The following is a 27277-nucleotide window of genomic DNA, read 5'->3' as shown; positions in this document are numbered from 1 at the left end:
AGTTATTTCAATAAAAACTCTACACCTCTGACATTTTTAGTAATTTCCCTGTTTGTTGAATGCTTATGTTCTCTAAGTAGCATCCTTAATCTAGAGAATTTAATGGCTCTCTACTGCTGTTGCATGACCCAAGAAGCATGAAAAAGACCTCTACCAATGCAATATAAAGGAATTGCGCAGAAGAGAACTAGGTACCAGAAGAAAGTAAAATAATTGTATTCCTTTGTTTCCTTATGCATAATAACCCTTTCTAGGGGATAGACCCAGTAAATTTTGAAAAACTAAAAAAAAAATAAATAAAAATAGAAGTAAAAAAGGACCCTGTACCTGTGTGGTTGTTAAAACATCTTAGCAGCCAATTACCAACTTGGATCTCAGAAATACTTCCAAAATCCACATTGCCTTTCTCATCCTAAATGTTACCTCCTCAGTCAAGGTTTCATTATCTTTTCCCTTAACTCTGTTTTAGAGCCTGGATTTTCTGCAGCTAATTTCTATATTCCAGTCCATCATTTCTAATGCTAGTTTCTGCAGAGAGTTATTTTCTCCAAAATCCATATAGATCATGTTATAGCCCAAGTAATTCCAGAGTGCCTACTGAATAATGCAGATATCTCAGGTTTGCATTTAAACAACCCATCTGAATATGCTCACCTCTCTAGCTTCCCAACTTTTCTCCTTACATACCTGAAGTTTCAACCAAACAACTTCAAGCACCTGCCTGAATATCCCACACCTTTTAGCAACTCAATGAGTTTATTATATGCTTTTATCTTTTAATAAACATTCCCACTTTTCTGATGGTCACACTTCAACTCCTTTTCCAAAACCCCAGAGGAATGCTATTTCCAGTTAGGTGGGAAGGGAAAAAAAAAAAACACACCTAGGAAATTGACACATTTTTCCTTCTGATTCTCACATGACTTTATTCATATGCTATAATTTAATTATCTGCTGGAGTCCGATTAAAGTTTGTTGAGATTAATAGATCATTGGACTGACTCAGCAAATGTTTGGCGGGAAAGTATCTATATGATTTTGAAATTCCTTGAAATACAAGTTCATATAAGCCCCTCTTGCTCAGTGAACAATCCTGGTTGAATTCTGAAGCTCAGATTTCTTTTCTGCCACAGTGTGATCTTATCTTCACTTCATGGAAAAAAAAAAAAAACAACTTGGAATATAGTCACCTTTACTTCTGTTTCACCAAAACACCACTAAAATAAGCTAATTGAACTTAAAGTGGATCAAACTTCTGCTTACGTTCCTTTGTGACTTTTGCTCTGTCCCTGAAATTACCAGGGGTTTCTCTCTTGGTCTCTTTCACAAACACACATATACACATACCACACAATCCAAAGAGTTTAGCAAGTAATCTCATCACAATTATTCCCTGGACCAAGGGTAAATTTGTCTTCTGCTCTGCAATTTCAGTGTAGCTTGTCATATTATGTGTTTAAAAACAACAACAACAACAACAACAACAACAAAAACAACCATGACAGAAAAAAAAAATAGTGATATTTTAGTAGGGAGGGAGATTTTAGATGCCAAATATGGTTTTAAATAGAAATGTATTTATAGGAATAAACCTATTAAAGGCTTTTATTTGTGGTCATGCCATTAACATTAGCTTTAAGTACTTTAGGTATTTAGACCATGTTGTATTCTTTGAAAACCTAGCAAGAAGTAAAATGCCTTGCATCTATTAGGCATAAAAATAAGATGCATTTATGGACTCAATAAAATAGAACTAAAGTCATCCTATCATTTCAATTTATATTTACTTTCTAGATAAATGATATTTTTAACTAAACATTGAAAATATTACATGGCAACCATTAAAGGCTTTTGATCTAAACTAGAGAAAGAAATAGTTGTGAATGATGGACTTGAGTTCTTTCAAAATTAGATTTTCCCCCTGAAATCTATAATTTATGTGGAATTTGGGAAGTGCCTCACAGGAGTAACAATTTAGTAAGAAGATGGATCTATATTCTTAGTACTAAAATTGTGGTGTTTGGATATCAAAATTCTGGCTCATTTTCTGTATTATTACATGATTTCTAACAATGTAGTAAAGCTTGATAAAATATAAAGCGATAGCAATTAAGTATTTAATATTTGCAGCACATTCATTTAAAAAAATTATATAGAAATTATGCTTCTGATATAGTAAATAGATACTGCATCCATAGAACAAATACAATTAGTAATGCTTTGAAAGCTTGCTACAAAATAGGTATGATGAAATAAATGAATAGGGGTAGAAGAGGGAGGCTGGTTAATTATATCATAAAAATATTATACCTTAAGTAGAGAAAATTGCAAGATTAACTCCAGGCAATATTATAAGCCTGAGCATGTTTACATCAGCAATTCTTCTACAGAACAGACCAGACTAATTGTTTTTAAGTTAAGATCACATGTGACAAAATTCACTCCGACAGCTTCAAATCAGCTTTTTAGTGCCTCGTTCTTGAACACTAGCAGATAGTCAAGGATCATCAGACATTTGAATTAAGCAAAGAAATTGGATAAATCAAATTAAAAGAAAATAATTCAGTGGAAAAACGTAAAAAGAAAATACAATTAAAAGTAATTGTCATTATGAGCAGACAAGTGATAAATGTTATGATGCCTGATGCTTGGTTCCTGAACCTAGTTTTGAAAACATAAGCAGATCTCTAATTGTATTAATTGCATTTTTAACTTAGCTCCACATTCTATTTGTTCCCTACTTCTGTTTTATGCACTTAACCTCGTGCATGATCAATCACTAACTTTGCCATTTTCTACTCCCTGTTTACCCACTGATCATAGAAACCTAATGAGGACTGGTGAGTGACATTTATCTTGAGTATCTGATTATACCAGGTCCCAAATAGTGCCTTGGTGACCAGAAGAATGCTTACCTCTAGACTGTTTCAAGACTTCCCTTCAAGATTAAAAACAAACAAACAAAAATAACAACAACAAAAAAAAAACCCCAAAACACAACAACAACAACAACAACAACAAAAAAAAACAAAACCTTTACCCTCTTCTCAGGTACATAAGCTGCCTCTAGACTCAACAAGGCAAGGCAGCTTTGGAATGATCCCCGCCTTCTTGTTGAGTTGCCTTTCTGATAATCAAGTTTTCTTGGCTTCAAAACACCAGTGTCTCAGAGGTTGGTAACTGTGCATCAGGTGCATGGAGAAGGCTGAGTGTGCTAACAGTTATAGTATCCATGAATTAAGAAACCCTCCACAAAGAAATTGAGAAATTAGAATTGCAATGAAACACTCAAGAGAAGAGTGGAGATAGAAGGCCAAGAAAATATCTAAGAAAATAGAGGGAAAAAAAGGTAGTAGATTTAAAGTAAGAGAAAACACAAAAGAAATTAGAATTTGAAAAGAGGAAATTACAGAGCACAGAAAATAATTTTAAAAATATTTCAAAAACTTCCCCAGATGGGGGCGCCTAGGTGGCTCAGTTGGTTGAGTCTTCGACTTCATCTCAGATCATGATCTCACGGTCTGTGAGTTCGAGCCCCGCGTCCGGCTCTGTGCTGACAGCTCGGAACCTGGAGCCTGCTTCTGCTTCTGTGTCTCCCTCTTTCTCTGACCCTCCCCCATTCATGCTCTGTCTCTGTCTCAAAAATAAACAAACATTAAAAAAAAAAAAAAAAAACTTTCCCAGATGGAAGGACACAAACTCTGTGATGCAGAGGACCATTCAAGTGCCCGTGCAAATGGAAGGAAGAAAAAGAATCTCCAACAAGGCATATGAAATTTCAAAATGTTAAAAAAAAAAAACAAAAAACAAAAAACAAAACAAAAAAAAAAACAAGAAAAGTTCTGCAACTTTTGAGGAAGGAAATCAAAGCAGAATACAACCCATTTCACAAAAAGGATCAGGAACAAAACTGCAGAGTATTTCTCAACACTATTCAGAAATTAGAGTTTTACCCCCTAGAGCTCTTCTAGGTCTTTACAGTGAGTGCTGGAGACAAGTCTCTTCATGCCTCTGACAGAGAAAGAGGAAAAGGAATCATTTTTAAATGGATCAGAACATTCTGTTCTTTTTTTTTTTTTTTTTAATTTTTTTTTTTCAACGTTTATTTATTTTTGGGACAGAGAGAGACAGAGCATGAACAGGGGAGGGGCAGAGAGAGAGGGAGATAAGATCGGAAACAGGCTCCAGGCTCTGAGCCATCAGCCCAGAGCCCGATGCGGGGCTCGAACTCACGGACCGCGAGATCGTGACCTGGCTGAAGTCGGTCGCTTAACCGACTGCGCCACCCAGGCGCCCCAGAGCATTCTGTTCTTAAGAAGGCCTGCCCTCAGGCGAAACTCTTTAACCTGAGTTTAACTCTTTGGGGTTTTATCAGAGCCCACTGATCTAGAGGAAGGGAAATATCCAAGTCAGCCTGTGTTACCCTTCTATATGGGAGGATTCCAGTTCCTCCCAACTCCAGTCCCCTCCGGCCATCCAGTCCTTCCTAAGGTTGAGGAGAAAAACTCTGAGAAGCTTTTGTGAATTTACAGTCCAGAAGCTCAACTCATCAAAAGAACAATTTCTAATCATAGAACTATAGACAGCTTTCTATCCCTCTATACCTTACCATTCCATTATTAAAGGTCTGTGTATAGTAGATCCTTTAACCCAGTATATCATATCTGGCTATCGACAAAAAAATTACAAAAGGTGGACAAAATGGGTGGAGGTGGCCAAAAGATACAAACTTCCAGTTTATAAATTAAATAAACCCTAGGGATGCAATGTGCAGCATGCTGACTACAGTTAGCAATACTGTATTATATATTTGAAAGTTGCTAAGAGAATAGATTAAAATTTCTTGTCACAAAAGTTAATTTGTCAGTATGTGATGACTGATGTCAACTAAACATTGTGGTAATTATTTCACAAGATGTGAAAATAAGTTTTAAACAAATACAAGGCATAATAAAAGGCAAAACAGGCAGTTTGAAGAGGGAGAGTAAGCATCAGAACCAGACCTAGGCAGGGCAGGGATGTTGAAATTATCACACTGGGCATTTAAAACAGCTGTGATTAATATGCTCGATCTACTGGATAAAACACAGAATGTATACCAAAACAGATGGGCGATGTAAGCAGAGAGATGAACTTTCTAAGTAAAAGAAAATGCTAGATATCAAAGATACCAGTACACATGAAAACTGTGTTTGATGGACTCTGTAGTAGATTAGACATGGCTGAGCGAAGAATCTCTGAGCTTGAGATCTCCATAGGAATCTCCAAAACTACTAAGCAGAGAGAAAACAGATGGAAAACAAACAAACAAACAAACAAACAAAACAGGAGATCTGTGGGACAGCAACACAAAGAGTAACATACACAAAATGAAAATACCAGCGAGAGAAGAAACAGAAGAAATACTCGAAAACATGACTGAGAATTTCCCCAAATGAATGTTAGACACCAGAACACAGTCCCAGCAAAGTCAGAGCACCAAGCAAGATGAAGGGCAAACAAACAAAACCCCACACAGCAAGTACAGCTGGGGTTGTCACTGTCAAACTACAGAAGATCAAAGTAAAAGACATAATTCTGGAATAAAACAGAGGGAAAAGAGATCTTATCCATAGAGGAGCAAAGAGAGATTCAGCTTCTCAAACCCCATGCAAGCAAGATGCGAGTGAAGTGACATATCTGAAGTGTTGAGAGAAAACGAAACAAAACCAAAAACAAACAAACAAACAAACGCACTGACCTAGAATTCAGCACCCTATGAAATTATCCTTCAAAAGTGAAAAAGAGTGTTATTAAACAAAAATTGAGGGAATTTGTTGACAGTAAACCTGCCTGGCGAGAAATGTTAAAACAAGTTCTTACGTGAGAACAAAAGGATATAAGCCAATATTTGGATTTTCGTAAAGGAAGAACATTGGAGAGTGAATAAGAATAAGCTTTTATTTTACCTATTCTTAATTGATTTAAGAGACAACAGTTACTTTAAAAAATGATAAGGTGTATTTAATCAGGTATGCTTATGTCTAAGGAAAATGGGTAAAAAATGATGTAAGGTATAGAAGGAAGGAATTAGGATCATTTTGTTATTTTAAGATACTATACTTATTAAGTGATAGAATGTTCTTCGACACCTGGGTTATGTGTAAATGTATATTGCAAACTCTAGGGCAACGATCAAAAAAAAAAAGGTAAAAAAAGGTAAAAATTACGTGCTAAAAGAAAAAAAGGGGAGAGAAAAGATCATGAAATGTGAAATTGAAACCACAAAAGAAAAATACGTGAAAGAGAAAAATAGGAACAAACAGCAAGTACACAAAGTAGAAAATAGTAAACAAATATGTTAAATATTAATCCAACCATATCACTTTGAACACTAGTGGTCTAAATACACGTATTAAAACATGGATTTGGGGTGCCTGGGTGGCTCAATTGGTTAAGGGTCCAACTCTTGATTTCAGCTCAGGTCATCATCTCACAGTTCATGAGTTCGAGCCTCACCTAGGCTCTGCACTGACGGAGGAGCCTGCTTGGGATTATCTCTCTCTTCCTTTCTCTGCCTTTCCCCTGCTTGGGTGCTCGCTCTCTCTCTCAAAATAAATGAACTAAAAAAAAAAAAAAAAAAAAAAAAAAAAAAAGACATAATTGAACACACAGATTGTCACTGGGGCACCTGGGTGGCTCAGTCAGTTAAGCTTCTGATTTCAGCTCAGGGCATGACCTCATGGTTTTGGAGTTTGAATCCCGTGTTGGGCTCTCTACTGTCAGTGCAGAGCCCACTTGAGATGCTTTATCCCCTCTCTCTCTGCCCCTGCCCAGCCCATGCTTTCTCTCACAAAAATAAACAAACATTTAAAAAACAAATCAACACAGATTTTCAGAATAAGTCAAAAACATTACTTATATGTATCTTGTCTACAAGAAATTCCCTTTATAAAAACACAGAAAGTAAATGGATAAAGAAATATATACTATAGCTTCATAATCAAAAGAAAGCAAGAATAGCTATATTAGTTTCAAACATATCAGATTTTAGGGCCAGGAAAGTTACTAGGGATAAATAAGGGCATTACATATTGATAAAACCGTCAATTACTCAAAAAGATCTAACAATCCCTAATGTGCATGCTCCCAACAAATCTGGGAGGCAAAAACTGATGGAAATGCAAAACTTAGACGAATCCAATTAATAGCTGAACACTTCAAAATCTCTGTACTAAAAATGCACTGATTCAAAATGCAGAAAAAAAAAAAAAATCAGGAAGGACACAGTTGAACTCACTATCACCAAACAATGGGACCTAATTGTCATCTATAGACTAGCCAAAACAGCAGAATACACATTATTTTCACGCTCACGTGGAACATTCTCTAAGATAGAGGACATTCAGGGCCATAAAACCTATTTAACAAGTTTAAAAGAATAGAAATCATAAAGCGTATTCTCTCAGACCACAAAAGGAATTAAACTAGGAATCAGTAACAGAAGGATAGCTAGAAAATTCCAAAATAGGTAGATTTAAAAACATACTTCCAAATAAAAGATGGCCATAGACGTTAGAGAAACTAAAAAATATTTAAAACTAAATTAAAAGAAAAATATATACCGGTATAGTACATAAGTGTTGAATCATTAAATTTTACACTTAAAACTAATATTGTACTGTATGTTAACTGGAGTTTAAATAAAAAGTTAAAGAAAAAAATTTAAAAAAAGATGGGGCTTCCTCCTCCGGGGGGGGGGGGAATATATATAATTTAGCAAAATTTGTGAGATACATGAAAACAGTGTTTACAGTCATATTTATAGTGTTGAATGAGCTTATTAGAAGTTAAGATAAATATAAAATTAGTTATCTAAGCTTTTACTTCAGGAAACTAGGAAAATTAAGTTGAATTCAATGTAAGCAGAATAAAAATTAGAGTGGAAATAAATGATATTGGAAACAGGAAATCGATAGAGAAAGTCAACTGAAACAAACCCTGGTTCTCTGAGATTAATAAAAGTGATCAACCTCTAGTTAGGCTGACAAAGAAAAAAAGAGATAAGACACAAATTAGTATTCTAAATGAAAGAGGGGGCGTCACTACAGATTTCATGGACATTAAAAGGAAAATGAAAGAATTGTATGAACAACACTATGCCCACAAACTGATAACCTAGACGAAATGGATCAATTCCTTTAAAGACACAAGCTACCGAAACATACACAAAGAAATAGATGATATGACTAGGCCTAAATATATATTAAATTGTATAATTAGTGTCAGCCCTAATGCATTCTATAAGACCAGCATGACCCTGAGATCAAAAGAAGACATTACGAAAGTGCTCTAGAGCTCCCATAGCGTCTGCTGAAGGCTCTGAACCAAGTCCCATTGATTGCCTTTCAGTGGGTCCCCAAACCAATGCCCCTTCCGTGTAAACACCTTCATTCATGCAAGTCAGAAAGTACTCCTTAGGACAGCCCATCCTTAAATGTCAGAATATTGGACTTACATCCCACCCTTTCTGTTTCCCTCCCCAAGAATAAAAAAAAAAAAAAAAAAAAAAAAAAAAAAAAAAAAAAAAAAAAAAAAAAATCAGGGGGTGAGAGGTTTCTTTCTATTATGCCACACTACACTGGAAAGAAGGCCCCTGGAGGGTAAGTACAACAAATTTTCCTACTGGGTGTTCACTCACACGGCTTTTCCTTTACCTGGGGTACAGAAACCTTTTAACTGGTTTAGAGATTTCTTATAAAGGCTACTGGTCCGTGTCTTGCTAAGTTGGTGCTGCTGTGGGAGAAAGTCTGAGGCTTCCGTTCCACCACTCTGCTGATGTCACTGTAGGTTTTTTAAAAAGTTTAATATGTATTTAACGATGCTAACTTGCTAGTATAGTCAACTGGCTTAATGAATATATTGAGTTTTTCTGTCTAATTATGTATTGAAACTGTAAGAAAAGCCAGTGTTTTGTAGTTATGTAGTTGGAAAAACAAAGTGTAACTTGGCAGACTTTACAGATAATTGAAGATATTCTTTGGGCACTACATCAAGACTCAGTGTAGTATTTCTTTCAAAATTAGTTTTAATGTAGAATTTTATATCATGTAAACTTTTAATATATTATCTTAGTAAAATTCATGGGGGTTGGTCTTGTACTTTGAATAGAATTTTACCCATGAGTGGTTCTAGCCTTGCAGTGAAAGTCTTATGAACTCGTAAAGGTCCCCAGAATATTTTGAAAACTATTTGCACTAGCTTATGCCTAAAATATGTGTTCTTTCTTTTTCTACCTAAATTGAGATAACAAAGACTAGCTATATACAGCTTGAAAGTTTGTTTTATTTCCTAATCATATTAAACAATTTATTTTATCATGAGATAATACTTTAAAATGGGGTTATAGGCTAAATTCTAGACATAAAAATAAGTAGGGATTATTTAACTATTTTCCTATTACTGGAAATTTAATTCCTATTTTTTTAATATCATACCTAAGAGGCAAACTTTAGCCACACTCCAGTTAATTCATGAATGGGGAAAATAAACATGATGGGAACAGGGAGCAGAGAAAGAAGTGCTTTCATTTATTAAATTACTAATGAAATGCAAATTATTACAGTTGGATCCTTTGGTCATAAAACAAAATTAAATATCTACCTCAGTCTTGTAGATTTTATTACTTAAGTGTTTGTTAAGCATTACAAATTAAACTAGGGACTATGTACAAACTGGTTTTTAGTTGTAACCTGAAGGATAGGAATACAGCATCCCAAGAGTACATGGTAAGGAAGGTTAGGAATGCTTTGTGTGTCTGACTTGTAGCTAAATGCAGGAGCTGGATATACTCTTCTACATTCAAAGCTGGGGAAACTGATCACACAAAAACACAACGAGGTTTATGTGCACAAAAGAGGACTTAGAAGACAACCCAGATCTGTCATTAATATTCCACAAATTTACTTTTAAATTTTTAGAAGAAAATTATAGCTGTTATGTTACAGTCAATCGATTTAAAATATTTTAGGATAGATAATAGGATGTTACAGTTAAAAACACTACAAGGGTTTGAGCTATTGACCAAGACTTTTCTAGTTAGCATGATGAATATCAGAAATGAGTTTTCATTCGTAAAATTAATGCTCAACTGAAGTCAGAATTGTATGTTCACTGTTAAAATGAGAAGCATTCAGGATATATTAGTTGGATAAAGCATTGTAGAAAAATGCTTCATGGCCACATGAATGGGGTAGAAGAAACCAGCAAGCCCTGTAACTTCTACCTTAAGAATTGTCAAACACATTTCACAGGTCTCTGGCTAATACCAACAGCAGGACTAACCAGATCCTGCTCTGGAGTACTCTTGTGCCCTCTCTGAGGGAGCTGAAATACCTAAGTGACAGGGAAGATGAACTCATTTCAAACCTACACAATACTTTCTTCAACTTACACCATAGTTGTTTCCTCACCCACTACTGGCTAATACTTACTCAAACAACAACTGCATGTGAAGAAGAATTTATCCTTGTGAGACTACTTCTCAAACCTTTTGGTAGCTAATTTTATTCACTGCAAAGAACCTAAGAGTTCTGCATGAATAAACATAGGTCACTTTCCAGCCATCGTTGTATGAACTTCATAAAGCTTTAGTAAACACTAGTAAAAAAAAGATGCCTAACTACCAAAACACTTAGAACTAAATTACAGAAAGCACAATACTACAGTAGAGTCTAAATTAAAAATCTAGACCATATATAAAAAGAGCATAAAATTTAGACAAGATGAAGATATGTTAAACATCAATGATTACGTATTTTCTATGTTATTTAATCTATACTGTATACTTAACATTTGCTAAGAGGCAAGATCTTAAATCTTTTCAACACACACACACACACACACACACACACACACACACACACACGGGACCATGAAGAGGTGATGGATGAATTGAGTTGATTGTGGTTATCTTTTCCCAGTGCATATACATCAAAGCATTGTACACCTTAAATATACATAACTTTTATATGTCAAAGATCTCAATAAAGTTAAAAATTTTGTGTCATCTGAAATTTCAAGTATGGCTTTACTATTGTCTATAACCTAAAAGTGTATCATATGAAATTATGTAAATAAAGTAAGCATTGCAATACCTTACTAGAGAGAAATAAGGGTGTATACAGAAGCAAAACCTATGTAGGAATAAAAGAAAAGCTAAAGGAGCAATCAAAAAGTAGAACTTCAGTAGAATTGAAATAACGTATAACCTCCAAATACAATTTTACATAAATTGCGATCAATAGGGAAAATTTAATGTTGTGCAATTCTCAGGCCAATCTTACCTTAGAATGAGGCCTCAGAAAATATAGAACCAGGCAGTTGGTGCCACTATTTTTTGTTATGCTCGTAAACCAGGACAATTTTCTCTTTTAAACCTTATAGGTGAGGTCAAGAATATTTCTTAGCAGCTTTTATTATCCACAAATGGAACAGCTAACTCAGAAACACCTTCAGAAACCCTGACAAATGAGTACATGTAAAGGAAAAAAAAATCCTACTCATCTACTAATAAATGATATCTCCTCCTGATGATCTGTATCTTTTTTCCCTTTAAAGCATTTAAAGTGTCTAAATTACAATCTAATTTATATAAATAGTCCAGTCTGAGAAATATCTTTAATGTCTTTGAATATCATATTTAATAAAATATGAAAATATGAATGTGAAGTTATGGGTAATGAGAATATATTATATCGTTAACATTTTCTATTCACGTAGAATCATTCCAAAGTATCCAAGTGATTCATATGTGTGAAAAACTGTATGGTCAGTTGAGTGCTAGAGAAAAGTGCAGGATCTCATTATGTAGCCAGGTCAAAGAGAGATAAATATATGATGTAGAATATTTATTCACTGTAGAGCATTTATTGAGGTTTTAAAAATTTAAAAATGCCACAAAAGCAGCACAGTGAGAGTAGTGTGTTTATGTAGTAATATTTTTAAAAATGTTACTTCATAGGGAGAAAATGCTTAAAAACAAACTTCAAACAAACTAAAATATTTTACATTTAAATATATTTCAGAAACTTCATTTAACTTATGATCTTGTATCAACTGATGTTTATATCCTGACCTTCATTTTCTTGAAAATAGCCTCCAACGGAATAGGAGTGATACAGAATAACACACAAACCGTAGGATCGCACAGAGCCACATGGACTTGTTTGTTCTAAACAACTATCTTTTCAAGAGATCACCCAAGTCTTGAAGGGTTTGCAGAGTGAATTGCCATCTCTGGAGTAATATGATCACTCAAGATAGAAGGAGCATGACAGCACATAAGTAATCTAGCTTTCCTATTGAAGGTCTTACAAATTTCAGTTATATCAAGAGGAGAAAATAATTATAAAATGAGACATGTTAACAGCTTCAGAATATTATTTGGAATGATGCATATGGTCTGGTTTAATTTTAAAGATTGTTAGAGAGCTATTACAGAGTCAAGATCATATGCAGAGTAGAAATGGAAAATCTAAAATTGCAACTTTTCTGTTAGGTCCTTCAAATATTTTCTTCTTATTAAATAAATACTTTAATATATCCACCACTATAAACAAACTAAAATTTAGATATAATCTACATTTATACCCTTAATAGAATTATATCTAAAAGCTGTTGTGTGAAGTTTTTGAGTTAATCTTCTTTGTAAAACAGTAATTTATTAACCAGTCAGTACTTATAAGATTTTAGAAAACTCTTTAATCCATTAGAATTCTGGACAATAGAACTGAAAACAAATCATATTGTGTACATGGACCTGGATTTTAATTCATTGCCGGTCACATTCTGGCTCTATGACCTTGGGCAATAATTTTGACTTCTCTGAGACTTATTTTGGGGTTAATGATAAAATAGTATTCTAGCCATCAGTGGTTTTGTGCAAACAGCTAAAAAAAACTCTAAGTACAATGACGAATATCTGTAAATTGGATTTTCTTATTGGGAGTATCCATTTGCCTCCAGGATATAGTGAATTTTCTGTTATGAAATTGTCAAACAGTACTGGGAAGCCAATAAAAGTCTTGCATCATTTTTAACGAAATACAGCAATCTCTGATATATCAGTTGAGCTTTTGTCTCCCAGAAGCACCAGGATAAAGGATGATTTTTTGTACAAAATTGATGGATTCTTTTTTCCCCCAAAAGGGAAAAGTTTGAAACCATAGAGGGGGGGGGGGGGGAAATCACTCTGCTTAAAATAAGCAAGTCTTATTATGCCAAGAAATTTGCAAAACAAACGTAGCCACATTTAAGTTTATCCATCTCTTTTTTGAGAGAGAGAGAGAACGAGAGAGAGAGAGAGAGAGAGAGAGAACGAGAGAGAGAGAGAGAGAGAACGAGAGAGAGAGAGAGAAAGAGAACGAGAGAGAAAGAGAACGAGAGAGAGAGAGAACGAGAGAGAGAACGAGAGAGAGAGAGAACGAGAGAGAGAGAGAACGAGAGAGAGAGAGAACGAGAGAGAGAGAGAACGAGAGAGAGAGAGAACGAGAGAGAGAGAGAACGAGAGAGAGAGAGAGAGAGAACGAGAGAGAGAGAGAGAGAGAACGAGAGAGAGAGAGAGAGAGAGAACGAGAGAGAGAGAGAGAGAGAGAGAGAGAACGAGAGAGAGAGAACGAGAGAGAGAGAACGAGAGAGAGAGAAAACGAGAGAGAGAGAACGAGAGAGAGAGAACGAGAGAGAGAGAACGAGAGAGAGAGAACGAGAGAGAGAGAACGAGAGAGAGAGAACGAGAGAGAGAGAGAACGAGAGAGAGAGAGAACGAGAGAGAGAGAGAGAGAACGAGAGAGAGAGAGAGAGAACGAGAGAGAGAGAGAGAGAACGAGAGAGAGAGAGAGAGAACGAGAGAGAGAGAGAGAGAACGAGAGAGAGAGAGAGAGAACGAGAGAGAGAGAGAGAGAACGAGAGAGAGAGAGAGAGAACGAGAGAGAGAACGAGAGAGAGAACGAGAGAGAGAACGAGAGAGAGAACGAGAGAGAGAACGAGAGAGAGAACGAGAGAGAGAACGAGAGAGAGAACGAGAGAGAGAACGAGAGAGAGAACGAGAGAGAGAACGAGAGAGAGAACGAGAGAGAGAACGAGAGAGAGAACGAGAGAGAGAACGAGAGAGAGAACGAGAGAGAGAACGAGAGAGAGAACGAGAGAGAGAACGAGAGAGAGAACGAGAGAGAGAACGAGAGAGAGAACGAGAGAGAGAACGAGAGAGAGAACGAGAGAGAGAACGAGAGAGAGAACGAGAGAGAGAACGAGAGAGAGAACGAGAGAGAGAACGAGAGAGAGAGAGAGAACGAGAGAGAGAGAGAGAACGAGAGAGAGAGAGAGAACGAGAGAGAGAGAGAGAGAACGAGAGAGAGAGAGAACGAGAGAGAGAGAGAACGAGAGAGAGAGAGAACGAGAGAGAGAGAGAGAGAGAACGAGAGAGAGAGAGAGAGAACGAGAGAGAGAGAGAACGAGAGAGAGAGAGAGAGAACGAGAGAGAGAGAGAGAGAACGAGAGAGAGAGAGAACACGAGAGAGAGAGAGAGAACACGAGAGAGAGAGAGAACGAGAGAGAGAGAGAGAACGAGAGAGAGAGAGAGAACGAGAGAGAGAGAGAGAACGAGAGAGAGAGAGAGAACGAGAGAGAGAGAGAGAACGAGAGAGAGCATGCACAAGTGGGGTTGGAATAGAGAGGAGAGAGAGACTCCCAAGCAGGCTTTGCACGATCAGCACAGAGTCCTATGCAGGTCTTGAACTCACAAACCAGGAGATCATGACCTCAGCAGTGATCAAGAGTAGAACTCTCAACTGACTGCACCATTCAGTCCCTCCTGCAATATAGCAAATTTAATGACAGATTCTGTGTGTGGAGATAAAGAAGAATGAGTTAGTGGCAAACTAACTATACTTGTTGGCATTTTTGGTGGGACATAATATCACTGAAATAGCAAAGCAATTCTTCTCACTCCTCTTGGAGCATTAAGACAGCCTGGGAAAGGGGCCACACCATTCACTGCCGACAGAAAGAGCCACATGTTGACAAGTAAGGCTAATCTCTTCATAGTATTTTATGAATCCATGATTGCCCATCTTCTAAATTGTAACCCTCACATGTCAAAAATGTGAATGTCCCATAGTCATAGACTTAACTAGCAAAAGGTTTAAAATAATTTCCAGTCTACAATGTGTAGGTTGACTTTGAATAGTTAAAACTATCCAATACAGATTCCAACATTTTTGCATTCCGGATGACATAAAATTGAATGTTAAGATTGTCTGGTCTACAGTTCAAGTTATTGTTCAGACAGATATAAAAAACTTGGTGAAAAACTGAACAATATGCCTCTCACAAACAAACAGTAATGTCTTAGTTTTACTGTTAAAATGTTGGAGCAGACAACATTTAAGCTAAGTAATTCACAGACATTGACCTAGGATTAGGCTGTGTGGAAAAGCAACACTTGGAAATTATTTAGGTAATCTCCCCAAGTTTCCTCCTATATTAAAGCCCTAGTGAACTTCAAATGAAAGTTACTATTTATATGTTGGGTGGTCTTGAAAGAGACCAGATAATGTCCCCCAAGATGGAGAAGAAACTGGCATGAAAATCCGTATTTTTAGTACAAGGGAAGAAGTGAGAACTAATCTTATTAACTACTGGACTCCTTAATATTTTTAATAATAGTGTTGTCAAATCTAGTGATTATGGAGCAAGGTCTAGGGCAGTGGCAGGGAATAAAGAAAAGTAAATGTTTAGATTTGATATCCTGGAGCTGGATTATTGAATGTGAGGAGACAAAAGGTACATAAATGAGAAAAAGATCACACCATTTTTCAGCTTAGATAACATGGTGGTGATGGGGGAACTGACAAAGAGAAGCAAGCTTAGGCTGTGGACTGAGAACCATAGTTTCTATTATATTAAAAATGGCTGAATGTTTTTAAGACAATGAAGTCAAAGAATTAAGATACTAAAAATTTTGATGGACTCCTAGAAATTTGTCAAAAATCTTTCAAGACTTGCAGAATAGGGAGACAAAGATAATGAAGTCTTCAGTGCATGAGAGGAATGGAGAAGCTGATGGTATAGCCAAGTGGCCCCAAATAAGTGGGCATTTAGTAGAAACTGAATGATCTAAGAACATCATTAGGGATGGCTGGTTCCCATCTGCCATGCTGACATCTTTGAAAGGACAATAAGCACCTCTTCTTTAGAAAGCTTCACAGAAAGTAGAGTTTCAGTTAATGTGAAGGAAGAGGAGGAAGCATTATTTAGAAGGGATTGACAATGTAGCTGGGTTTTGTTTTGAGCACTGTATAAAGTTCCAGAGGAAAGAGATTTCTTGGATGGATTAAAGCAACAGGAATGTGCATGACAGGACATACTGCATAAAATATAAAGAGCAGAGTATGAGAGAGGAGGGTTCAGAGCTGTTTATATTAAGATCATGGTGGAGGTACATCTGGGACGTATGGAAGAATGAATTGAGTTACATCAAGACTTTAAGGTATTAGTACCAACACACCTTTTATCGTTTAGTTTTCATGTACCTTTTTCTGAATGAAACTAACAACAGTGCGTGTGGGTGTGAAATCACAGTCAGTTTTACCCTGTAGCCTATAAACTATATTCATGAGGGCAGGGAACCAGTGGTCACACTCATCACCATTCCTCTGAGCCAAGGTCCAAATACATAGTAAATTTTTAATGCATTGAGTCAAAGTAGTTACAAGATCTACATGCATTTTATCTGTACTTAAATGAAAATGGATTTTAATATGATATGTATTGTTTTAGTCCACAGGATACTTGTATGAGATTATGCAAAGAAAAGATTAATCAGACACTAAAAGATTTATTCCATATATTTTGATTTTTTCCATGGTCTTCAATAGACATGTACAATTTTTATAGTCATAAAGGTAAGGAGGTCTGTTTTGATCACAGATAGATGCTTAACATCTAGATGGGTACCTGGTACATGGTAGACACTTTCTATATTTGTGAAATGAGTGAGTGAACCCACCAACTTCATCACGTGTCCTTCAGAGGCTTTAGTTATAACACTCCCAACAGATGTACTACTTCAGCCACACTAAAGGGAATCAAGATATGTGTTGGTCTATTATAATAGCAACTAGACATGTTTGCCATAAAAATATATTAGAAGAGTAACATAAGGTGTACTAGAAGCGTCATGCTCAAAGAGGTTAAAGTAAGATCCTGAGAAACACAATGAGAGATTTGTAATGAGGTCACAGCTGCTGAGTAATATACACAAGAATAGTATAAACTATTTGTGTACTCATTTTTAAATGCATTTCTAACATCAACCTCCGCTACCTTCAGGGAATAATTTCATTTCCTATTTAATTTCAGGTGTTGCAACTGCCTTAAGGTTGTTATAAATTATGTATAGCACTATATAGAAATAAAAGTTGCAGTTTCTATTTTTACCAAGTACAAATTTTGTTTTAAATTAAACACGCTGTAGATTTATAGTTCAACTCATAATCTTGCTGTTGTTACATACTTATCAAAGGACAGTTTCAAGGCCAGCTTTGAAAAAAAGTCAGAGTTTTCAGTAGATTACCAAGAATTCAATTACTGCATTAAAAATTCTTTAAAATTCACAAAATAATCAAAAATATAAACTATAATTAAAAGCCTATTTTTCCAAGTGGAAATTAAGTTACTTTCCTTAGAGCTAAACCCTCAGTAGTGGTCAATTTGTCTTATACTTTAAATTGCTAATCTTGATTCTTTTTTATTCTCTCAAGTTGTAACAAGGCTTAGAAGGGTGATTTTTTTTTTCCTGTTTGTATTTTGTCCTGTGCATCAAGAAAACAAAGAAATAAGGCTGTGCTTCCCCCCACCTCCTTCTAAGGTATATTTAAATGAAATTTGACAAATTCTACTGGGTATATAAGAATGTGAGATTTTCTTTTTTTAATCTGTTTAAATTTGCTTCTTAAACAGAGTTACCATATAACTATCACAGAGCTTTTTATACTAGGTACTGATCAATCTTTTAGTGGTTGGTTGTTTCTTGAATTTCTAAACAAAAATCTTTATTATATCTATTGAGGCCATTTTAGATTTAAGCAAATATCGAATGAATGAGGAATCTTCCCTTTTATGAAATATAGTGAATAAGGCTTTTTTTAGTAATGGACAAACTGAATACATTCAACACAGGCTCTTGTGCAGCATTTGACACAGTGGATCACTCCTCCCATTGTGAACACTCTTGGCTCTTCAATTTTCTGGCACTCAACTGTTCTGCTTCTCCTCCTACCTTTCTGGCTACTATTCCCCAGTACTATTCACATCACTCTATTCTGTGCTGCCACTGAGCTGGGTTCCAAGCTCTCTAATTTTTCCTTAGTTTCTCAAGACCAAGGAATCACCATTTTTAACTCAGAACTGCTACATCCCTGGGTTTGCTCTGCTCCCCTCCCTTAAGTATCTTGCCTTTCCCTACTATGTAGTGTTGAATATCCCCCAAATCTTCATCTAGTTCTAGAAATCAAAATTTAAGGATTTTTTTTTAATTTTTTTTTAACGTTTATTTATTTTTGAGACGGAGAGAGACAGAGCATGAACAGGGGAGGGGCAGAGAGAGAGGGAGACACAGAATCGGAAACAGCCTCCAGGCTCCGAGCCATCAGCCCAGAGCCTGACGCGGGGCTCGAACTCATGGACCGCGAGATCATGACCTGAGCTGAAGTCGGACGCTTAACCGACCGAACCACCCAGGCGCCCCAGGAATTTCTTTCTTCATCTCTTTTGTTGAGACCCCTCACCCCTGCACTTAGCAAATACTTTTCCCGTTCCTCCCACATTTCCCTAAACCTATCTCAAACCCATCTTGTTCTACCATCATGACTACCACTGTATCTCCTCTGCTACTGAAATAGCTAACAGTTCTCCCTGACCTGGCCATGATCCAAGGAGTTGATTCTCTACACAGCAACCATGGTATCATTTAAAAATTATAAATTAAATAAATTCATTTAAAAACTTCAGTGGCTCCTCACTGCTCTCAGAATAAAACATAAATGGCTTGACCTGGCCTATAACACCCATCTTGATGGCATTTGACCTTCTTTCAAACTTCATTCCATAACATAGCCCTGGTCTCCCTCTCCATCATGTTACACCTTTACGAACTCCCGCTCAGTTATTTGTAAAGTGTTTAAGCCCCTTTTCACTTCAGGCACTTCATCTTACTGCTTCAATACCAGGAGAGGTCATTTTAACCGCATATATCTCAGTTCAGAGGTCATGTTTCAGAGGGGCCTTGGATGACCATTTTCCCCAATAACCTGTTTTATTAACTTCTTCATAATTATAATCAGAAATTATTTTATGTGTAGTTGGTCAGTTTTTCCTTTCTTGAATATAAAGGGAATTAGATCATGGATAATATAGATCATGTTTAAATATATTTTTCTATCCACTAACATAGTACTGGGATATAGGCGGCTCTGTATGAATGCTTGGTACATTATGAATAAATGGATCAATGAAAGAATACATAGGGGCATCTGGGTGGCTCAGTCAGTTAAATGTCCAGCTTGGGCTCAAGTCATGATCTTGCAGTTCATGAGTTTGAGCCCTGTGTCTGTCTCTGTGCTGATAGCTTGGATCTATCCATATAGAGAAGTCATGTGTTAGTGCAAGGGGGAAAAAAACACCATTAACAGAATGACTCAATTCTCATATGTTGATTTTATCTTAAACCTAATAAATAATCTTTTAAATTTGCTCATAGATTTGTAGAATCCCATTTTATGTAAATATTCTTAGTATTAAGTTCAATAGAACAATGTTGTTCTTAATGATTTTTTAAGGTGATCATCAGAGAAAGGTGTCTTCTGACCAGAGTTCGTTGCTTGACCTATGCAAACTTAATGTTACTATGACATCTGATTCCAGGAACAAGAGAAATTCAAGATTGTTTGACATCCCCAAGCTCAATGATACGGAAAAGTCATGTGTTGCCAGTGAAGGAATAGGACAGTGTTTGCCAACTCCTCCAGATGCTTCTCTTTTTATCAAGATGAAGCCTCACAGCTAGTTTTATTTTATCCAGATGCTACCTCTTTGAGGTCTTGGCAAAACAAAGGTAAACTAGGTCTAGGATTCAGATAAACATAACATTTTTTCCCCTTCTCTTTCCTTAACATCCCTATCAGGTTAGCAAAAATGAGATACAAATATCCCTTTAGAATTGTCTGATGACACATTCAACTGATATTATAGGAGCTCTTTTTTTTCTGATTGGCTGCAACATCTCAAATATATCATTTTATACTGAGTTGCCACACATGGATGGACACAGGCACAAACACGCTGTAGCTATTATCACTAAAAAATGTAGATTTAACATTTGGATCTTTCCCAGATTTTTTGCATTTTTTAAAATTAAAAAAATGTTTCATCCTTTCAACTTTGTTTTTATCTAGTTATAAATCTTCAATCTTCACTTTAAGTCTAGAATCTTCTTACACTCATTTCATAAAATTTCTCTTCTCTCACAGTAGAAAAGCATGACCATTTAAGTCAAATAAATGTGCTTTCAAAGATGGGTTTTGGGATTTGCCTAATAACCTAGGAGTAAATATGTGGTCTCCCTGAGTCTTATTGATTGGAGTTTTGCCAGAGCTAGTAGTTATCCTATCATAAAATTGCTAAATGATTAAATGATAATACATAAAATGTTTTGTGAAGTGCCTGATACAGAGTACCACTTCAAAAAACATGTCTTATATTATGCCACTAATGAAAGAGCATCTCAAAAATCTTTTTAAAGAAAACATATTGAACTAAATGAGGCAATGCTTCCATAAATAGCTCACATCCAAAATGACTAAAAAATCTTTCCCTATGAATAACACATACCATTTTCAAATGCAAAAGGAGGTAAAAATTGAATTTTGACTAAATAGGTTCCAAAGTAATTGAAACAAAGTAATGAATAAAAATAGGAGCCTGGGCCAGATAAAACAGCTCAAAACTATTGAGGGGAAAAAGGTAAAACAAAACGTGTACTTTAAAAATCAAATAAGTTGTATTCCTCACTTTTTTTGTTTGCTTGTATTTCTGCAGCTCACAATTCATTTGGAAAAAAATAAAAATATATTTAGTGCCCAGGTAGGGTTTCTCCAAATGCACATATACTCATGAAAATCTATAATGAGTCAATAATGCCAGTAAACAAAATGAGATTTTACATAATGTATGCAGGTAGTTTCTCACAAACCTTTTCTGAGTCATTCATATCAGCCTCAGATTTTTTTCTGTTCATATATTTGCATATATTAGTTATTAATAATCATTTTTGACATTTTAAAATTCAAGAAAATACATAAACCTCATATGCTCAACAGACCTATTATATTTCCAATTTTAGATGGTTTCACTTCTGCCCCACCAGCGTCTTCCACACAACAGCTGCAACTCCCATTTGCCTCATTGTCAGGAAAAAATGGAATCTGTTTCAGCCTATCAGAGAGCCAAAAGACTTCCGGGGCAGAGAGACATTGCTACTTAAGATGAAAGCATTTTCCTTATAATAACTGATTCAGGGCAGTTTTGTAGCTGAAATGCAAACTCGGATTTATTAACAAAAGGACAGTTAGGGGCAAATGTATCTAACGTTTGGCTAAACCAATTCTTCTCATTATTTTCAATCTCACTTGGCTCAGTTCGTTTATTTACCATAAGTTTGACCTTGGAATGTGCATTTTTCAAATCACTGGGCAAAGTGTTCAAAATGTCCCAACTAAACAGAGCACTTATTTTAACTTTAAGAAAATTAATTCAATTTCTGGAAAGAGATAAGTGCAAACTTATATAATTATGCAATGAATTATCTGCAAATGAAAAAAAAAAAACAAAACCACGGCGTAATGATTTTAAGTTTTGTTATACAAAACATTAAGGCTTCCTCCAAAAAGCTAAAAGCAGACTAAAGAAACTGGGTCCAGATTTAGGAGTTACTTTTCTGTCTGTAAAACTATTGTTATATTCTCCAGAATAAAGTTTATATTTTTTATGGTCTCTGAAAAATATTTAGTGGAAAGCAAATAAATCAGTACTGCTAGATATTTATGGATACTATTTTCCTGATTTTTATTTAATTCCAATGTAGTTAACATGCAGCTTTAGTTTCAGGTGTAAAACATAATGATTCAACAATTCTATTCATTACTCAGCGCTCCTCCTGTTAAGTGTATTCTCAATCCCTTTCACCTATTCCACCCATCCCCCACCGACCTCCCCTCTGGTAAATATCAGTTCTGTATAGTTAAGAGTCTGTCTTCTGGCTTGTTTTTTGACCATTTGTTTTGTTTTTTAGATTCCACTTATAAGTTAAATTCTATACTATTTGTCATTCTCTGATACTATTGTATTTTAAATTAAACTGTATGAAATTGTCATTTTATAGATCAAAAGTCAAAGTAGTTTCATGTATTTCAAACCTAATAACCTCGTCAATTCACGATATCTGCACCACTTTTCTGTTTTGCCTACATCATTATACCAGTGGTTCCCAAACTTTGCTGCACACTGACATTTAAGACCTAAAAATGTCTGCTTCTTACCCCAAGACATTCTGATTTAGTTGATATGAACGACCTTGTGTTAAGATTTTATAAAAACTTCTCCGACATGCTGATGTGCAGCAATGTCTGGAATCAGCTTGCTATACATCTTTGGTTTTCAATCTTTGACAATAACCTAGGAAGCTCGTTAAATCTCAAGATTTGTAAACTCTATCCTAGGAGATTCTGATTCAGAAAATCTAGGGTGGTCTTGGATTGAGCTCTATAAAAACGGATTGTCTAGCTACCATTTCAAATTTTTTTAATGTTTTTTATTTATGTTTAGAGACAGAGAGCACAAGTGGGGCATGCCTAGAGAGAGAGAGGAAGACACAGAATCAGAAGCAGGTTTCAGGCTCTGAACTGTCAACACAGAGCCTAACGTGGGGCTCAAACCTACAAACTGTGAGATCATGACCTGAGCCAAAGTTGAACACAACAGACTGAGCCACCCAGGTACCCACGCCCCCCTCCCCCCAGTTACATTATAGAAATATCTAAGCAGCAGTTTTCCCAGTACATGTACTCTAGAGTTCATCCAGTTAAATCAATGAAGTAAAAGAATTCAGAGCTTCTAGTGGGAAAGCCTGGGCCCCAAATTTTAAGATCTCCGTACATAGTTCTAAATGTGCTGGCAGTGACGATAAGCCATCAGTTTACAGTTTCAATTCAATATAATGATAAAAGCCACAACAGAAATTAGAAGCCTTAGATTTAGCCCTGCAATTCACTACATAACCATGTATAATAACATATGGTTAGTGAAATAATGAACCAGGAAAAGTTAAAATTATTAAACATGGTACCAAAGTGTCATTTGTAAAAAAGCAGCAACAACAATGATGAAAAACAGAGTCAAGCCATTTTCTTCTGTAACCAAATTCCCACCTAATCTACCCTTACTGTAATATAACTTGATTGGGCTCTAGAATCAGACTCAATCCATATTCACAAAAAAACATAATTAGTAATCTGCTACGAACACTTAACCCCATCTCAGGACATCAGTCTCTTCTGGTTTTTCTCTTACCTTACTGGACGTATTTTCCAGTTATGAATCGCTCCAGGAGTTAGTCTCGAGAATGCTCTTTGTTTACATTCATACTCCACAGAAGTGATCTCAGCCATTTCTATAGCTTGAAATATTATTTGTGTGCTAGCATGTCTGAACACTACTTCTAACACCAGGCACAAAATAAGGTCAGGGCTAGAGCTGGCACCCCCTTTACCAATTCCTCTTTAGAACCATTCAGCACACACTAACTCCTACAAAGCCTCTCCAACTCCCTTTATTGAGATACTCTGAAAGTTTCTTGGGAGTGTACTCTCCTTTTCTGCAGCAAACTAAATCAAACTTTGATTGAATTTAGCTGTGTTCCTAGAGACTCGCCCGTGCTCCTTGACAGCTGTTGTCAATATCTGATGGATATGTTTGCTTAATTATTTACTCTCTGCCTCCGCTACTCAGCTGTAAGCTATCTGAGAGCAGGAACTTTGTTATCTTCACTGCCATATCCCCAGAGTATGATCCAAAGTAGATGCACAATAAATATTTTTGAGCTCAGAGTAATAACATTATAATTTTGTTATGATGGCTATTTTGTATCCTCTGTCACACTTATCAGTATTATAGAAACAAAACTGACATCTTGCCCTTCCTCTACATCATATCCCACAGTCAGAAAAGTGAAACATTTTGCACAGGGAAAGAGATGAAAAAATAATGAAACAAGTAGGGTGATCCTCTCTAGCTCTGTCCCTCAAATAAATAAAACCTTGGCCCTTTTCTGTAAGTTACTGAATCTAACAACCTTATTTCTCACTTTGACAACAGTAATACATGACAATCCTTGCAGGACAAAAAAACTTCTGAGACCACAAACAGATTAATTGTGTCTGGTTACCTAGTGTGGATTTGTTTGTTCTTTAAAATTTGTTTTTCTTTTAAATACATGTAGTTTTTATTTGTTAAGCCTGAATATCCAAAACATGAATTCTCTTAAAAAAAGCTGTTTGAAACAAACTAGTTTTCTTTCCAAAATTCTTTTTCCTTGGGGTCTTTGCTTAGCCTTAGAAAATACCTTAAACACCAATGAGATAGAATAAAATCATCTCATAAATGAACAGTCTACTTCCAAGTTCCTTACTTGCAACCATACACACACACACACACACACACACACACACATATGTATAGCAGGCCTATATAATATATATGTATAATTATATATATGCATAACAATGCATATTTATATATATGTATATTTATGAATATATACACATATATATGTATATATACAATGTGTGTGTGTGTGTGTGTATATATATAATTGGAAAATGGAAGTTACAATTGGAAAATGGAAAATGTGATTGGGTTAAATGAAAGTTCTATCCTAGCAGCTGCCATAATATAACCCAAAATGGTTTGCTCTAGGTAGACATTAATGGCTTAACTAATTAAAAACAGGTGGACTATTTGAACACAGGGCAATAAGAGCTCTGCCATTCACGAATTTGTCTGTTAATGATAATAAGACCATTTATAATAGCAAGTGTTTAAAATGTCATCTATGCAAGTGGAAAAATACGTGTTGGGTATAGAATGTTGTATTTAACCTGTTCAGGACTTTTTCTCAACTAAGGAAATTAGGTTCCATTTAAATGTGATTTAAAGATGGTATCTTCTCTAAGAAATTCAACTGACTATTAAAAATTGTAATTCCTTGGGGTGCCTGGATGCCTCAGTCAGTTGAGCTTCCAACTTTGCCTCCGGTCATGACCTTGCACTTTGTGTGTTCAAGCCCCATGTTGGACTCTGGGCTGATGACTTGGAGCCAGGAGCCTGTTTCAGATTCTGTGTCCCCATCACTCTGTGCCCCTTCCCCGCTCACGGTCTCTGTCTCTCAAAAATAAATAAACATTTAAAAAATTGTAATTCCTTAATATATATATATATTCACAGATGAATGTGGTGACATACTTTGATAATACATAAGCTCTTTACTTTTACAGTTCTGTATTTAATCTAGTTCTTCATAACACAACATGAGAAGTAAAGATATTTCTTATATTTTGGTCCCAAATTAAAATATAATCAGTATAATAGGGATGTAAAACTGTCCTGTTTTCTTTATGCCATTGTGTTAAGAGTCAAGGAAATAGCTTGAAAGTATATATTACTGTGTAGAATACGTTGTTGTTTATATCTTTAATATTCATCACTCACTAATAATTTATATTTTTAATTAAAAGATGTAGGCTGGCACTAAGAACACTATTTTCACTTAACATTTGTGGTTGTTAGCAGTTGATTCAACAGTTCCCTTGTGAAAGTTACAATATCATGCCCGATTGTGAAAGTTAAAATGAATTGCTTTCCGTGTTTGAATGACCTTGCTTAAGCCTTTTATGTGTGGCAAGATTTTTTTTACCATTACTTTGTTAAGAAAAAAAAAATCCCTAACTTGGAAATAAAGCAGGAAGATGACTATATGTCCTTTCAATGTCATTGTTTAACAGGCTCACTCAAGAATTTAATTATCTAGGAGGATGCACCTGTGTTTCATTTTACTATTTATTATTTTATTGGAGCCCTGAAACTGTGAAATTCAACGTTAACTTACAGGTTTCTGTCAGGTAGAAAAGATAAACTCAAAGGTTTCAGGGTTTCACTTTCAAGGCTTATAGGACATTTAACCATTTTAGTTCTATCAAATTCTTTTCAAGAATCCTTTGACGATAGACATCTCTGTTCCTTGAATCATCCTTGGAGCCAGTTTGACCAACTTACTCGTTCCCTCATTGTTAAATAAGATGATTAAAATCATTGAAGCATATTTGTTATGTTTGTATGGTAGTCATACTTTTAACTTTAGGAAGCTATACTTTAAGAGTTTGGGAAGTTCTTAACACTTCCCTCTCAGAAAATTACACCAAATCACCTGAGAAAATCACCTGACCACACATCTTGCCTTGGAGCTCAGGATAATTCCCAAAAGGCATTAGACCTTTACCTTGATGACCTTCAGTTTCTGTTCTCTTTCCTAGCTTTTTGTGGTTTTTACCTTGTTTCCAGCTCTAGACCAAGTTTGATTCTGGCTCTCCTTTGTTTGGGGCTGATAAATTATTCCCTGTTGGTGGGGGCAAAAATTATTAGGAATCTGGTTTTATGATCTGACTGCTGAATCGTCAATGCTGAGTGAATGATGGTGATCTATTCTCTGGTATGCGAGAGCTGATAAGGAATCTTACTTGATGATCTTTTAAAATTTGCTTTTCTATTTGGGATAGCAAACTGATTGAGAAAATATCCCATGCCCCCTGTAAGGTTAAGCAGAATGTTATGTTTTTGTATTTATTTTGACCCATTATGGAGGTTATAGATCTTAACCTCCAAGTTCTGTGTCTCAATGTCTGAATTGATAAGAACCTTTCTCTCTGATTTTATGAGATGAAATATTTTCCTAGTTTAAGAAGGTATTAATAAATTATAGTAAAAAGATTCAAATTCAAGGCGTTCTGTATTAATTGCTTTATAGAGAATAAAGATGCTTACACAAGTCTAATATTTCAAAATTAAATAGAAAATAAACTGAGAGTAATGTTTTAATATACAAGGCTTTTACGAGATATAAAAATTATTTTCT

The sequence above is a fragment of the Prionailurus viverrinus genome, chromosome C2 (genome assembly GCF_022837055.1).
Source record: "Prionailurus viverrinus isolate Anna chromosome C2, UM_Priviv_1.0, whole genome shotgun sequence".
Taxonomy (NCBI): Eukaryota; Metazoa; Chordata; class Mammalia; order Carnivora; family Felidae; genus Prionailurus; species Prionailurus viverrinus.
The sequence above is the reverse complement of the archived record's forward strand: the minus strand, read 5'-3'. Positions refer to the sequence as shown.